General features: G+C 47.9%; 1 protein-coding gene across 2 annotated transcripts in view; it reads left to right on the forward strand.

The window, feature by feature from the left end:
• KIF5A (kinesin family member 5A) overlaps positions 1-15,574 on the forward strand; it is a 69,675-nt gene that overhangs the window by 8,138 nt on the left and 45,963 nt on the right. The window lies entirely within an intron of this gene.

Below are 15,574 nucleotides of genomic sequence, written 5' to 3' on the forward strand. Positions count from 1 at the left end.
TTTGTATTCTAATTCAATTAGATATTTCAGCAAATCCTTTCCATCTTTATTTTTATCCTAATAATTTATCTTAATATACTATAATTTTACATTCTGTTCTTTCACCAATTAACAATCCATTTTTACTTAATCCTTTATATCATTTCTGCTAAAACCACATTACTTCATTCCAACATCCTTCTAACATTCCTTAATTTTACAATGTTTCTGTAGATAAACTTTAAATTTCTTCCAATCTTCTTCCACCAACTCTTCTCCTTGGTCTCAGATTCTGTCAGTCATTTCCGCCAGTTCCATATAGTCCATCACCTTCATCTGCCATTCTTCCCGGGTGGGTAAATCTTGTGTCTTCCAGTACTTTGCAATAAGTATTCTTGCTGCTGTTGTGGCACACAGAAAGAAAATTCTATCCTTCTTTAACACCAATTGGCCGACCATGCCCAGGAGGAAGGCCTCTGGTTTCTTCTGAAAGGTATATTTAAATACCTTTTTCATTTCATTATAAATCATCTCCCAGAAAGTCTTAATCCTTGGGCATGTCCACCAAAGGTGAAAGAATGTACCTTCAATCTCTTTACACTTCCAACATTTATTATCGGGCAAGTGATAAATTTTTGCAAGCTTGACTGGTGTCATGTACCACCTGTAGATCATTTTCATTATATTCTCTCTTAAGGCATTACATGCCGTAAACTTCATACCTGTGGTCCATAACTGTTCCTAGTCAGCCATCATAATGTTATGTCCCACATCTTGTGCCCATTTAATCATAGCAGATTTCACCGTTTCATCCTGAGTATTCCATTTCAACAGCAAGTTATACATTCTTGACAAATTCTTAGTTTTAGGGGAAACTTCAAGATTCAGTTCCGCCCCAAGCCATGATGGGAGAAAACAACAGTTCTCCATAAATGGACAGAAGGAATCTCCGTAGATAGAAAAGTTTTCACACGCAGGGCAGAATAAAGAAAATAGTTTAAGTTCCTCACTTGAAGCTTTATAAATTAAAATATTGTAACATCATGAATGGAAATCATTAATTATGTAGCTGTGGACTAAGGGATTATTATTATAACTGAAATCTAACTGACATTAATTAAGAACGCAGTGATATAATATCGGAAATGCACCCAAACCATCATGTGGGGAGCCACTTTAATTAAAATGTATTAATTTGATGTTGATTGGCATTTTGATAATTGTACAATTTGGGAATTAATTGTTATTGTTATAATTTGGCTATTATTGGGGGTATAATGGAAAACCAATTAAAAAAAAATTTAAACATAGGGAAATACTTTCTGACAATATGAGCTGTTCGACAGTAGAACAGTCTCCCTCGAGAAGTGGTGGACTCTTTTTCCTCGGAGGCTTTTAAGCAGAGCTTGGGTGGCCATCTGTCATGGATGCTTTAGCTGAGATTCCTGCATTGCAGGGGGTTGGACTAGATGACCCTTGGGTCCCTTGGGTCCCTTCCAGCTCTGCGATTCTATGATTCTAACTCACAACCACAGCTGCTGTTTTTCCCTAGGAACTTTATTCCTGGGGCAAATAGCAGCTGTAGGGGCCCCAATCTGAATTGGGACACTGGTGGGCCAAAGATTCAAATTGCTTCTCCTCTATACTGCAGCCCCAACCTGGATCCTCCCCCTTGAAGTCACTATTTAATAAATAAAAAAATAAACATGCAAGGACCATTTGTGTACTTAACATCACTTCTAGTTTTGCCTTTAAAATACAGAAGAGGTGTGTAAGGCAGCCTCCCCTAATCTGGCACACTTGAGATGTTGCTGGATTACACCTCCCATCACCCCTGACCACCAGCTATGCTTACTGGGACTGATGGGAATGGTCATTCAACCACATCTGCAGAACATCAGGTTGAGGAAAGAATTTTGTTTGGGGAGCATCTGCAACTAGCAGGCTACAGTTGTAGAAGCAGCATTGTCAACAAATCTCTTTCCTACCCCTGTTACAAAGGCACAGGAGACCTGGAACTTTTCCAGTCGTAGCAAGCTACAAATTTGCTAATAGTGGAAAGGTCAGGAGGAAAGGAAGTGTCTGATTCACCCAAGATTGTCCCATCAGACATCCAGGACCCGGAGACCTCTTAAGAGAGCTGGTTTCAGGAATACATTTTTATAATCCATCTCAAATGCGGTCCCACCTGGTTTAAATTCAAGTCTGGCTTTGCCTCAGATCATACAAACCTTTTGCCTTTTAAAATAAGTCATTTCCCTTTGATCTTCTTCTCTGTTATATAATATCATCAATTTGGATAGTGACTCACAACGCAGGTCTAGGCATTTCCACTCAGAACAAAGTCCTGTTGAGTTCACTGGGACTTTCAGACACGGGCACAAGACTTGCATAAGATACCCGATTCTCTTGTGGGTCATTCATACGGATTAATATGCAAGTGGAGGGGGTGGCTCTATGGGGTGGTCTTTAGCAGGGCTGGATTAGTTGCTACATTAAATGCACTTCAGATCAGATAACCAGCCCAATTAGGGTTCTTTGCTGCAGTTAATTACTGCAGTATGTGAAATGAGTGCCCACTTTTCACTGCGCTGGATTTCTTCAATATTCTGTTTGCACAGAATATCGAAGAGCAGAAGAGCAGGGGCCCATATCCTACTTAGATGTTTTTTAAAAAAGAATATTTGTAGCCTAGCAACCCCAAAGAGATTACTCTCTATGCTGCAGATAATTTCACAGTCATGTGGAGGGAAAAAGGTGAGGCTGTATGGCGACACATTTGTAGCCACCATGAATGATAAAATGTGCCGGTTGTTTCTTTGCACTTCCAGCATAGGTCATCATCATCACCATCACTTTTAATTTGTGTACCGTCTTTCTATCTTACAATACTCAAGGCGGTTTACAGGCTGAAGAAACAAAGAATGTACACCTTATAACAATCTAATGCAGTACAAAAACATGATACTAAAATATAATTTAGTGTATTTTTTGTCTTTGTTGAAAGCCGCCGAGAGTGGCTGGGGAAACGCAGCCAGATGGGCGGGGTACAAATAATAAATTATTATTATTATTATAACTTTAAAATAAGCAACCTACATCAAATAAAGTAACATTCAACAATCATTAGAACAGTATAGAATAATAATAAAGGCATATAAAAATTAAAGAGAAATCCACTCTTAACAATTACAATAAATAATTTCTAAACTGCAATCAATAAAACAACAGCAAGCCACAGTGCATAAAATAATACAATAGAAATTGAGCAGCAGAGGCTGGAAGGTGAGCAAGGCAGGTGGAAGGAGGCCTTGCCTGATGAAGTCTCTCTCCTCCCAGGTCTTCCTCCAGGCACAGCTCCCTTATAAGGAGACCCAGGGCTGGAGGGTGAGCAAGGCAGGTGGAAGGAGGCCTTGCCTGATGAAGTCTCTCTCCTCCCAGGTCTTCCTCCAGGCACAGCTCCCTTATGAGGAGACCCAGGGCTGGAGGGTGGGGCAAGGCAGGTCAACTTTAGATTTAGACATTTTGGCTAATTTGCTTGGTGTCAAATACCACCTGTGGATCATATTTAAGTAATTCTCTTTTAGCGCACAACTAGCTGTGAATTTTAAGTTTATTTCCCACAATGGTTCCCACAGGTTCAAATCAATGTTATGACCCACATCTTGTGCCCATTTAATTATAGAAGATTTCACAAATTCTTCTTTCATTTCCCAATCAAGTAATATTCTATACATTTTAGATAATGTTTTAACTCTAGATCTTAATATATCTTCTTCGAATTGTAATGTTTTTTCTGCAAATCCCAAATTCTTGTCTACCTTAAATTTTGAATTGCTTTGATAATAATTTTTATCCAGTCCAACACATATTCTTTAATCTCGTCATTTTTTTTTTAATTTTTTGTTCTCCCAGAAGATGCAGTGTTGACCATGCACACTAGATTAAGTGGCTGTAAAATGGAACAAGCACATGGAAAATATCTATTGTGGCTGATAGGTAAAGGGACCCCTGACCATTAGGTCCAGTTGTGGCCGACTCTGGGGTTGCGGCGCTCATCTCGCTTTATTGGCCCAGGGAGCCGGCGTACAGCTTCTGGGTCATGTGGCCAGCATGACTAAGCCGCTTCTGGCGAACCAGAGCAGCGCACGGAAATGCAGTTTACCTTCCCGCCGGAGCGGTACCTATTTAACTACTGGCACTTTGACGTGCTTTCAAACTGCTAGGATGGCAGGAGCAGGGACCAAACAATGGGAGCTCACCCTGTCGCGGGGATTTGAACCGCCGACCTTCTGATCGGCAAGTCCTAGGCTCTGTGATTTAACCCACAGTGCTATCCGCGTCCCTCATTGTGGCTGATAGCCACTGATAAATCTATTTAGCAATTTGCCTCTGAGGATCAGAGGCTGAAGTCAAACAACAGGGTTGCTGTCTTCATGCCCAGCTGACAAAAGTGTTGGAAGCATTTGCCTGGTCACCATTCCAGGAAGAGTTCTATGATGTAATCCTCCAGGTGTCATCATGTTCTGTGACTCATAAAAGGAATACAAATAATAGAATCTGGCTTATGGTGGCAATACATTTGACTTTTACAGGCACCGAGGACCAACAGTTATGTGGACAAAGACACTGTCAACCAGAAGAAGCAAGGGATTATTAGAGGATATGGTGGAGAAAAACCCCAAGCCAGCTTCAGTCTCAGTCCCAGTTCCTTCTCCATTCCACAGCTACAGGCTGCCTGCCTCTCTGCGCATGTGCAGAGTACATTTCTCCTCCCTAGGGAATAACTGCTGCCTAGTTCCAATACGTACATCTAGGGTGAGAGTAGACTTGATCCTCAGCACTTTTCATTTTCAATTAAGTGGTTGTCTGCACAGAACGGGTTCACTCTCCCAACAGAACTTTCCTCCTTCCTCTATACCCATGAATCTGCTCTGTAGGATTAAGGGGCATGCAGGGGGGGAGGGGGAAATTCTAGTTTCGTGTCACAGCCACCCAGGTGGGTCCCAGCTCACGAGAGACCTTACTCCATTATAGTTTACTTACAGGAAAAGTTTATTGATGATAGTTGCTTCTTTCACAGTTCAGCATTGTGGCTGTACGTCTGTCACGTTAGACCGCTGAAGTCCCCCTCTGACTCCTCCCCTCCTCCACACCAACTTAATAGCCTGGCTCTAGACCACCTCTTCCTCTCCTTTCTTTTCCGCAGGGTCTTTCTGCCCCCCTGGGTTCTCTCCTTCCGGGATTCGCCTGAGGCTGAATCCTCTGCCGCCTCCTGCCCCCTCCTTCTGGCTTTGGGGCCGGGCTCCTCCTCTGAGCTTTCCCCACTTCCGCGCGCCTCTATGCTTGAACTTGGCGCGCGTACGTTGCTTTTGACCTTTCCTTCGTCCTCTATACTGCCCCCTGTTCCACTCTCTACCCTTTCCGGCTGAACACTTTGCTCCAACCCCCTCTCTCTGTTTTCTCCTGTTCCTCCTCCCTCCGAGAGGCTGACAACTCCACCCCCTTTACTCCGTTCCGGCTGAGACCCCTCTGACAGCGTCTGTGCTTCACTGGGCTTTCTCCCCTCCTTTCCTGACTTTTCACAGCTTCTCTCTTCTCCTGCTTTTCGCCTGATCATGCTAGCTCCCTTTTGGGAATCCTCTGACTCACTGCTTAGGCTCATAGATTCCCTTCGAATTCCGTCATCTTCTTCCTCGTCTCTCTCTCCCTCCTCCCACTCGCTTTCCGTCTCCTCTGCCATCTCCTCACTTCTCCCAGAAACCCTGACATCCATCCCCCCCTCGAAACCCCCCCTTCCCCCCTCCCGGTCGCTGGGTGCAGGTTGAGGGAAATGTGGTTCTTCCTGGGTCGGTTCAGGATACCGGGTGTCCATGTCAATCTTCTCCTCTGGCAGCTCCGTATACGTGTGTTCGAACTCGGGTTCTCCACCTGAAGGCATCACAGTCTCTTCCTCCCTCACTGCTTCTCCTGGCGCTGCCCGCCAAGGACCTATCATCCACCTCTGACTCCATACCTCCCTTGGCTGATCCACCCACCAATAAGGGTTTGTCTCTTCCCCCCCCAGGCGGGGATCCCTGGTCGGGCTTGTTTTGGGCGTAGAGCCCTCGGGCGAGGAGAAACCCCCGAACGTGCTGCCCGACAAAGTGGGCGTGAAAAGCCAATCATCAAAATACTCCTCGGGCATGGGTTTGTGCGGAAAAATTGCATGAAACTCCTCCTTCAACAGGGGTTCGTCCAAAGCGTAACCCGGCACCCAGCTATTTGCAGAGACTGGAGTGCCTTCCCTGGCGAGAAAATATTCAACTCCCTCCTCCCCCCATCGTGAATCCAGTATCTCTGTGACCTCATTAAGAGGTTCTGGTCTTGGCGACTCCCCTCTCTCAGGCGCCCTTCTACGTGGCTCTGGAGGTGCTCCTGACTCTTGAAACCTGTGTGGGGCTTTGTAGGGAGTGAGCACCGACCTATGAAAGACCGGGTGCACCCTGGAGCCCTCCGGAAGGGCTAGGCGAAAAGCCACCGGATTGACCTTAGCCTCAACTTGATATGGTCCTAGCTGCCTGTGTTCTAACTTCTTTTTGGCCAACGACCTGGCCGGCATCGCGTGGGCTGCTAACCATACCCAGTCCCCAACCTGAATGTCTTCCCCCGCCCTTCTGTGTTTATCGGCTTGCACCTTATACGCCTGCTTTGCCAGCTCCAAATGTCTCCGCAGCTCCTCGTGCACCTCTTGCAACTCTGCTGCAAACTGGTCGGCATTTTGAGGTCCCCCCCCTTCAGGTGCTGTAAAGCTCGGGAAGGTTCTGGGATGACGTCCATAGTTCGCGAAGAAAGGCGTCACCCCGGTGGATGCGTGCTTCGTGTTGTTGTAGGCGAACTCAGCCATCGGCAGGTGGTCCACCCACGCCGCGGGTCGCTGGTTGGCGTAACACCGTAGGTACTGCTGCATGATCGCGTTGACCCTCTCCGCTTGACCGTTGGTCTGTGGATGCCTCGCCGACGTCAGGTTGATCTTGACGTGCAAGATACCCAGAAGCTTCCGCCAGAAAGTGGAAACAAATTGGCGCCCCCTGTCGGACAAGACGGACTGCGGTAGTCCATGCACTCTGAAGACGTGATCGATGAAGAGCTTTGCGGTCTGTTCTGCCGTCGCCACCTTGGCACAAGGAATGAAGTGCGCCATCTTGGTGAACAAGTCCACAACCACTAACACCGCCGTCTTACCTCTGGAGCTGGGCAGGTCTGTAACAAAGTCCAACGCTACCCTCTCCCACGGTTGCTGCGGTGTCTCCAGCGGTTCTAACAATCCCGCCTGTTTCTGATGCACTGGTTTGGACCTCTGGCAGATATCGCACCTGGCTACGTAGTCCGCCACCTCTCCTCTCATCTGGGGCCACCAAAAGTCCCTTGCCACCAACTCCATCGTCTTCTCTTTGCCGAAATGGCCCGCACTCGGGGCATCGTGCAATTGTTGCAAAACCGTGGCGCGAAGCTCGTCGGTGGGCACGTAAAGGGCGCCCTTGCGAGTCAAAAGTCCGTCCTGCAACTGAAACTCATCGTTGTCAGGCGACCCTCTGCGGAGCTCCTCCATCTTGGATTGTGCAAACTGATCCTCTTGCAGCGCGCGTCGCACCGCGTCCAGGTCGACTGCGATGGTAGCGCACGTCCACGCCTGCGGTGCGAAGATGTACTTTGCTGCGATTGGAGCTACTTCCTCCAGGTATTGAGGCTTTCGGGACAGCGCGTCTGCTATAACATTGGAGTCTCCAGGGATGTATTCTATTTTAAAATCGAAATCCGCAAAGAATTCCGCCCAGCGCATGTGTCGTTGGGTTTGCAATTTAGCCGTCCGCCAATACTCTAAGTTCTTGTGATCCGTGCGGACCTGCACCGTGTGCTTGGCTCCTATCAGGAAGTGTCGCCACGCTTTGAAAGCTGCATGAATGGCCAACAACTCCCTGTCCCATATGGTGTAGTTGCGCTCCGTCTTGCTGAGCTTCCGGGAGTAGAATGCACCCGGTCTCCAGTTGCCTTGCGAATCCTCTTGCAAGAGGACGGCCCCAACTGCTCTGTCTGATGCATCTGTCTCTACCCGCATGGGCCTGCCAGGATTCACGTGCAGCAGCTGCTCCTCGGAGGCGAAAAGGCTTTTAAGCTTCCGAAAGGATCGCTCTGCTTGTTCGGTCCAGACGAACTTCTTCTTCTTGGAACTGAGGGTGTCAGTGATTGCCGCCGTCGCGTTTGCAAAACCTTTAATAAACTTGCGATAAAAATTGGCAAAGCCGATGAACTTCTGGACCTCCTTCCGATTTCGAGGGCTTTTCCAGTCCAACAGCGCTTGGACTTTAGTCTTGTCCATGGCCAGTCCCTCGTCGGACAGCTTGTAGCCAAGGAAATCTACCTCTCTCACATCAAACTGGCACTTCTCCAACTTGGCGTACAGCCTGTGTTCCTTCAGCCTCTGCAGAACTTCCTTCACGTCCTTATCGTGATCCCCTGGCGATTCCGAGAAAATTAGGATATCGTCGAGAAAACAGACACACTTCTTGTAGAGGAGACCTGCCAGGACGTGATGCATGAATGCTTGGAAAACATGGCTGCCATTTTGTAGACCGAAGGGCATAACTCTGTATTCGTACGTGCCCAAAGGAGTGAACATGGCCGTCTTCCACTCGTCGCCCTTCCTGATGCGGATGAGGTTGTAAGCGCCACGTAAATCCAGCTTGGTAAAAATCTTCCCCCTCCTGACTGTAGCCAAAAGGTCGTCAATTTTGGGCATGGGGAAGGCCTTGGGCTTAGTTAGTCTGTTTATGAACCGGTAGTCCACAATGAGCCTCTTCTGGGGCGTGTCTTTCTTTTTCACAAAGAAAACAGGACTGCCTCCCGCTGCTTTAGATTCCTGGATGAATCCGCGCTTGAGGTTGTGTTCTATGAACTCCCGAAGCTCTTGCAGCTCGTCTTCCGACATGGAGTACAGCTTGGCAGTTGGCAACTGCGCGCCAGGCACTAAGTCAATCGCGCAGTCGTAAGGTCTGTGAGGCGGCAATTTGTCAGCTTCCTTTTCGCAGAAAACCTCCAAGAACTCCGCGTACTTGTGAGGAACCGCTTGCACCATACGCAGATGCAGCTGCTGTTCGGCTTCTCCTCCTTGATCGGTTTGGATGCAATTCTGGGCGCAATACGATGAACAAAAGGTGATCTGCCTCTGGTACCAAGCAACCGCGGGACTGTGCCTGTCCAGCCAACTCATGCCCAACACGATGGGCGTGTCCGATAAGTGGGTGACATTGAAACTAATAAGCTCTCGATGGTCTCCAATTTGCATCATCATGGGAGGGGTTTGCTGCACCACTTGCCCCCCCAGCAACTTCCTGCCGTCTACCGTGACCACGTTCAGAGGCGTCGTTGCAGGCAGGAGCGCTATGTTATGCTGCTTGACGAACTGTAATCCCACGAAATCGGCGTTGCTTCCCGAATCGATGGTTGTTGGAACCTCGAGAAGTCGCCCATCAGGCAGCTGGAGTGTTGCTGTGAGTAAAACTGCTGGTTTGGGAGGTAAAGGGTCCATGCGCTGCAAGGATGCTGGGGACTTCTCTACAGATCCGCCTGGCTGAGCCCCAGTAGCTCTGCTTCCAGCCAGGCACTGCAGTTTCCCTGAAGCTGCTCCTCTGATTGCACCTCTGCTGTCACAGTTGCCAGTGCTGCAGTGTGCTTCTGGAGCCTCTGGGGGCACTCTTTCGCCATATGGTGTGCACTGTCGCAGATGTAACACTTCCTGGTCCCTCTAGGAGGCTTCGCTTTGGCTGCAGCAGGGATGGGGCTCTGGGATGGCTTTTGAGCCCTAGCACCACCAATCTCCATTGGCTCTTCGGCTTCCGTCCCCATTGGTGAGGGGTGCGCACGGCTGAAATCCCTGTGCACAAAAGGGAGAGTTTTTGCTTGCGCGCGCGCTTGGGGCCCCCCCTCCTCGTGCCACGGACGTCCCTCATGTCGAATTCCTATAGCCAAAGCCCGTTGCACCACGTCTTCCAGGGTCTGGGGTCTGTCCCCCCTTGCGATCTCATCCTTGACGGAGGGGCTCAATCCCTCCCAAAAAAGATCCCTGACCGGTAGACTGTCCTTCGGCCAATCTAAGGCGGTGAGCAATGCAAAAAATTTAGAATGATATTGGCGTACAGTGGCTTTCCCCTGCCTCAGCCCGTGCATCTGCCGGCGCGCAATGTCCTTATCCACAGAGGATTGAAAACAAGCATCCATCGCTTTGATAAACGCATCTGCATTGCGACGGGCTGGTCCATCTTCGCGCCACAGATTGCGTAGCCAAGCCCTGGCTTCCCCATGCAGGTGCGAAACAATAAATCCCACTCTCTCCTCCTCATCTCTAAAATCATGACGGAGTAAATGCAGTGCATACACGACATCTGCCCTGAAGTTGGGATAGTCTTGCAAGTTGCCATTAAAATGCGAAACTAGGGCACCCCCCCTCCTTCCAAGCGCAATGCCCTCCGCTCTGGAGCCCGGGGTCCCCGCCTTGTCCGCATTTTCCCACCTTGCTTGCAAATCCTGGCACGCTTTCTCCAAGTCAGCATTCTTCTTCTGCGAAGCAATGACTGCCGTTGTGAGAGTGGTAATCTGATCCCGGAGTGCAGCCAGCTGTTCCTCAGCACTCATGGCTGCTCCGTTCGTGAGCTTCGCAAAAAAAAATTTTTGCTTTCAGAGGGAGGGGGACTTTCTGTCACAGCCACCCAGGTGGGTCCCAGCTCACGAGAGACCTTACTCCATTATAGTTTACTTACAGGAAAAGTTTATTGATGATAGTTGCTTCTTTCACAGTTCAGCATTGTGGCTGTACGTCTGTCACGTTAGACCGCTGAAGTCCCCCTCTGACTCCTCCCCTCCTCCACACCAACTTAATAGCCTGGCTCTAGACCACCTCTTCCTCTCCTTTCTTTTCCGCAGGGTCTTTCTGCCCCCCTGGGTTCTCTCCTTCCGGGATTCGCCTGAGGCTGAATCCTCTGCCGCCTCCTGCCCCCTCCTTCTGGCTTTGGGGCCGGGCTCCTCCTCTGAGCTTTCCCCACTTCCGCGCGCCTCTATGCTTGAACTTGGCGCGCGTACGTTGCTTTTGACCTTTCCTTCGTCCTCTATACTGCCCCCTGTTCCACTCTCTACCCTTTCCGGCTGAACACTTTGCTCCAACCCCCTCTCTCTGTTTTCTCCTGTTCCTCCTCCCTCCGAGAGGCTGACAACTCCACCCCCTTTACTCCGTTCCGGCTGAGACCCCTCTGACAGCGTCTGTGCTTCACTGGGCTTTCTCCCCTCCTTTCCTGACTTTTCACAGCTTCTCTCTTCTCCTGCTTTTCGCCTGATCATGCTAGCTCCCTTTTGGGAATCCTCTGACTCACTGCTTAGGCTCATAGATTCCCTTCGAATTCCGTCATCTTCTTCCTCGTCTCTCTCTCCCTCCTCCCACTCGCTTTCCGTCTCCTCTGCCATCTCCTCACTTCTCCCAGAAACCCTGACATTTCGTTTGTGGATTTCGTTCCTGTAATAAACAAAAATCTGCCCTTATTCCCTTATGGGGGACACAAGAGCCCTTATAGAGTCCTTTGTAGGTTCTCCATCGGTTGGAGAAAATAACAGAGGTCAACCAGAGAATATTGAGAAGCAAAGCAGCTAGTAAGCCTGATCTTTATTGACTGTTGCAATAGGGTGCTCCCGTCACATGCAGGAAAGGAGGAGGACCGAGAACAAAGGCGTGCCTGCCCTGATATAGACATTTTAAATTGCCTTCCCTGGAGCTCAAGACCTCCCCTCCATACATCATACATACATCACAGAAGGGGTGTAACCCATGACTACCCCCCACAAACATTATACCTACATCACAGAAAAGGCGGTCTACAACAGAAATCTGAGTGCGTTGTTTATCTCCTGTCTGGCAGATTACCTGTTAATGGTCACTTGCTTGGATACCCTGGGGAGCCTGGCCAGTCTTTTGTAATGACAAATACTTAGTTCCTGAGCCAGGTAACAGGCTCACCCTATTCATACACAGACATACCCTAAAGACAGGACAAAACAAATTCCTTCCAGTAGCACCTTAAAGACCAACTAAGTCAGTTCTTGGTATGAGCTTTCGTGTGCATGCACACTTCTTCAGATACGAAGTGTATCTGAAGAAGTGTGCATGCACACGAAAGCTCATACCAAGAACTGACTTAGTTGGTCTTTAAGGTGCTACTGGAAGGAATTTGTTTTGTTTTGACTATGGCAGACCAACACGGCTACCTATCTGTAACCTAAAGACAGGATTTATGAACGAAAAGACAATGGGGAGGCTTTTCCATTTTCCTCCGACCTTGCAGAGAAATATTTGAGGTCAATTTGGGAGAGACAAAATGGTTTCAGGACTTATTCTGTGGGGTTTCAGACATGTGGTTTATATATGCAGTTATGAACATTTAACACACACACACACACACACACACACACACACACACAGTATTTTTTGCTCTATAAGACTCACTTTTTCCCTCCTAAAAAGTAAGGGGAAATGTGTGTGCGTCTTATGGAGCGAATGCAGGCTGCGCAGCTATCTCAGAAGCCAGAACAGCAAGAGGGATTGCTGCTTTCACTGCGCAACGATCCCTCTTGCTGTTTTTTTTCTTGTTTTCCTCCTCCAAAAACTAGGTGCGTCTTGTGGTCTGGTGTGTCTTATAGAGCGAAAAATACGGTATGACCTTAAATTTTTTATTTCAGTTCCCCACATAAATACCCCACTTAGTGCTACGTATAATTCCACCCGTAGAAATAAAGGGTGGTATTCAACTAAGATTTGCTCAAAGTAAACCCACTGAAATTGATGAACATGACTAAGTTAGGCCTATTAATTTCAGTGGCTCTGCTCTGAGTAAAACTTGGTTGAATCCCACTCTAAATGTTGCCAGTGTGCCCATGACTGGCCTCCCACTGCTCATCACTGGGCAATGCTTTCAAAATCCCTCCTCTGTGTTTGTGTATCTTCTCATTCTCTCCCAGCTCTTCCTCTGTTTTCCTCTTGCTCCAGCCAGGGTCTCTGTAATACCGCACCCGCCTTGTCCCCAAAGCCACTTTCCTGCACTAGCATCCCAACACAGCTGAAATCTGATTAGGCCACTCAGCGCCAGGCGCCTGGGCTCTCGCTAAACAGATTAGAGGATTTCTGCTGCTTCCTCCATCCCTGGGAGGAGCAGGCTAAGAGGAAATTGATTCTAAGCTTAGCAGATCCAGCGTTGGGTGCCACAAAGGAGAGTGGTGGCAATGGCAGCTGTAAATGGAGAAGGGACCAGGAAAGGAATTCCACCCCTTCAAGTTAAGGCAGAAACAGGACACAGAATAAGCAGTCTTGTATTTGTGTCCAAAAGGAATATTATTCTCATTATTTTTTTTGTCTTTGGGGCCTGGTGTGTGTGTGTGTGTGTGTTAGTTACAAGGTATTTGAAGGATCTGAGACACAAAAGAAATGTGCACAAGTGAATAGTGTGCCTCTGGTTAAACTGCAGTATGCCCAGCTGTTCTGTGAGCTGGAGCTGGAGAACCTGTGGCCTTCCAGACTCCAGCTGCCATCAGCCCCAGCCAGCATAATGGCCAGGGATGATGGGAGTCCAACAACAAGTGATAGGCCACAGATTCCCTGGCATTGCTGCGAGCAAAGTAAAAAAGGGTGGAATTGAATGTCACACTATTACCATTGTTCCATCAGCACAAGCATTTTGTTTGCCAGACAGAACAAACTCTCCTACCTGGAGCACTGCTTTGGGTGCTATCCTGCCTCCCACAGCCACTTGGGGGGGGGGACATGGGGGAAGAGAGGGAGGAACGCCTATTGCACTGGTTCTTGATAGTACAACTATTTAGTTTAATTTATACCAATTTTTAAAAACATTTAAAAGAAATGGATGAGGGACAGAACATCCGTGTCTCAGTACAAAATAATTTGGGCCACCCCTTTCTCATTCTAGATTTTTTAAAGCAGTATTTCTATTATAAAATATGAACAACTTCATAAGGTAATAATCAAATTAGATGACATTCAATATTGCTGAGTCTTATTAAATCCATATGCCTCAAAATATCTTCTCAAAATCCAATTATGTATTCCAAATTCATTATTGTTACCCATCTGACTAAACTGACGACATTTGTTGCATTCCTTGGGAGATTCTGTTTTCAGCTGTTGCCATTTTATGGTGCCAGAAGGCGCATAATGGTTAGTGCCAATGCAAGTAGCCTATGGGCTGGGCAGAAGGCTAATAGATGGTTCAGAATGGATGCCAGTTTCTTAGTGCCAGACCTTTGGGAGTGGGGCACATGTCAGTGGTGGGTGGGGCCAGAGGCAAAAGTGGTGGGTGGAGAAACTAACACAAATTTTACCTGTGTACTGCAGGCCAGTTTCTCCACACATTCAATACCCTGCCCCAACCCAGAGGTTTTTTCAAAGCTGAAAGACACACTCGAGCCAGACCAAAAATACAATTAAGGAGAGGTATGCGAGGGGCAGTGCATGGTGTGGCCTGGGGAGAATCCTAATAGAGAACTCTGGAGGTGCTGAGCCCCTGCTCTTCCTCCATGCCCCTCCCTTAACCTTCTTGCTGCTGCTCTCTCCCTCTTTGTGGTTCTGCTCGTCTTATGGCTGTAGTATTTTATTTACAGTGGTACCTTGGGTTACATACGCTTCAGGTTACATAGGCTTCAGGTTACAGACTCCGCTAACCCAGAAATAGTACCTCGGGTTAAGAACTTTGCTTCAGGATGAGAACAGAAATTGTGCGCCGGTGGCGCGGCGGCAACGGGAGGCCCCATTAGCTAAAGTGGTGCTTCAGGTTAAGAACAGTTTCAGATTAAGAACGGACCTCTGGAACGAATTAAGTACTTAACCCGAGGTACCACTGTATTTGATTTGATTTATATACTGTCCTTTATCCAAAGATCCCAGGGTGGTGTACATTAAGAACGTAATTTATGCAGTATAATAAAAAAAAACATATTACACATAATACAGCACAATAATAACATAATCATAATAACAAGCCATAGATTATTTAATGGCCAAGGGCCTGGGTAAAGAGGATTGATTTTACCTGGTGCCTAAAGACCATAATGATGGCACCAGGAGAGCCTCTCTGGCGAGAGCATTCCACAGTCAGGGAGTCACAGCAGAGCCCATGGCGTTGCTTTGATAAGGCCCTGAGTAAGCATCTGGTTGGGTGGCAGCTGTGGCCCGAGGCTCCTCCGCCTCCAGTTGCTTAGATCTGGTCATGCAAGGCAGCCAGTCTCTCAAAGGCTCAAAGCCCTAGGAAGATCTATGTCAGGTGTCAGCAAACTTTTTCAGCAGGGGCCCGGTCCACTGTCCCTCAGACCTTGTGGGGGGCCGGACTATATTTTGAAGGGGGGGGAAAGAACGAATTCTTATGCCCCACAAATAACCCAGAGATGCATTTTAAATAAAAGCACACATTCTACTCATGTAAAAACATGCTGATTCCCGGACCGTCTGCGGGCTGGATTTAGAAGGTGATTGGGCCAGATCCAGCCCCCCGGCCTTATTTTGCCTACC

Source organism: Podarcis erhardii (assembly GCF_964252035.2).
Source record: "Podarcis erhardii genome assembly, chromosome: 2".
Classification (NCBI taxonomy): Eukaryota; Metazoa; Chordata; class Lepidosauria; order Squamata; family Lacertidae; genus Podarcis; species Podarcis erhardii.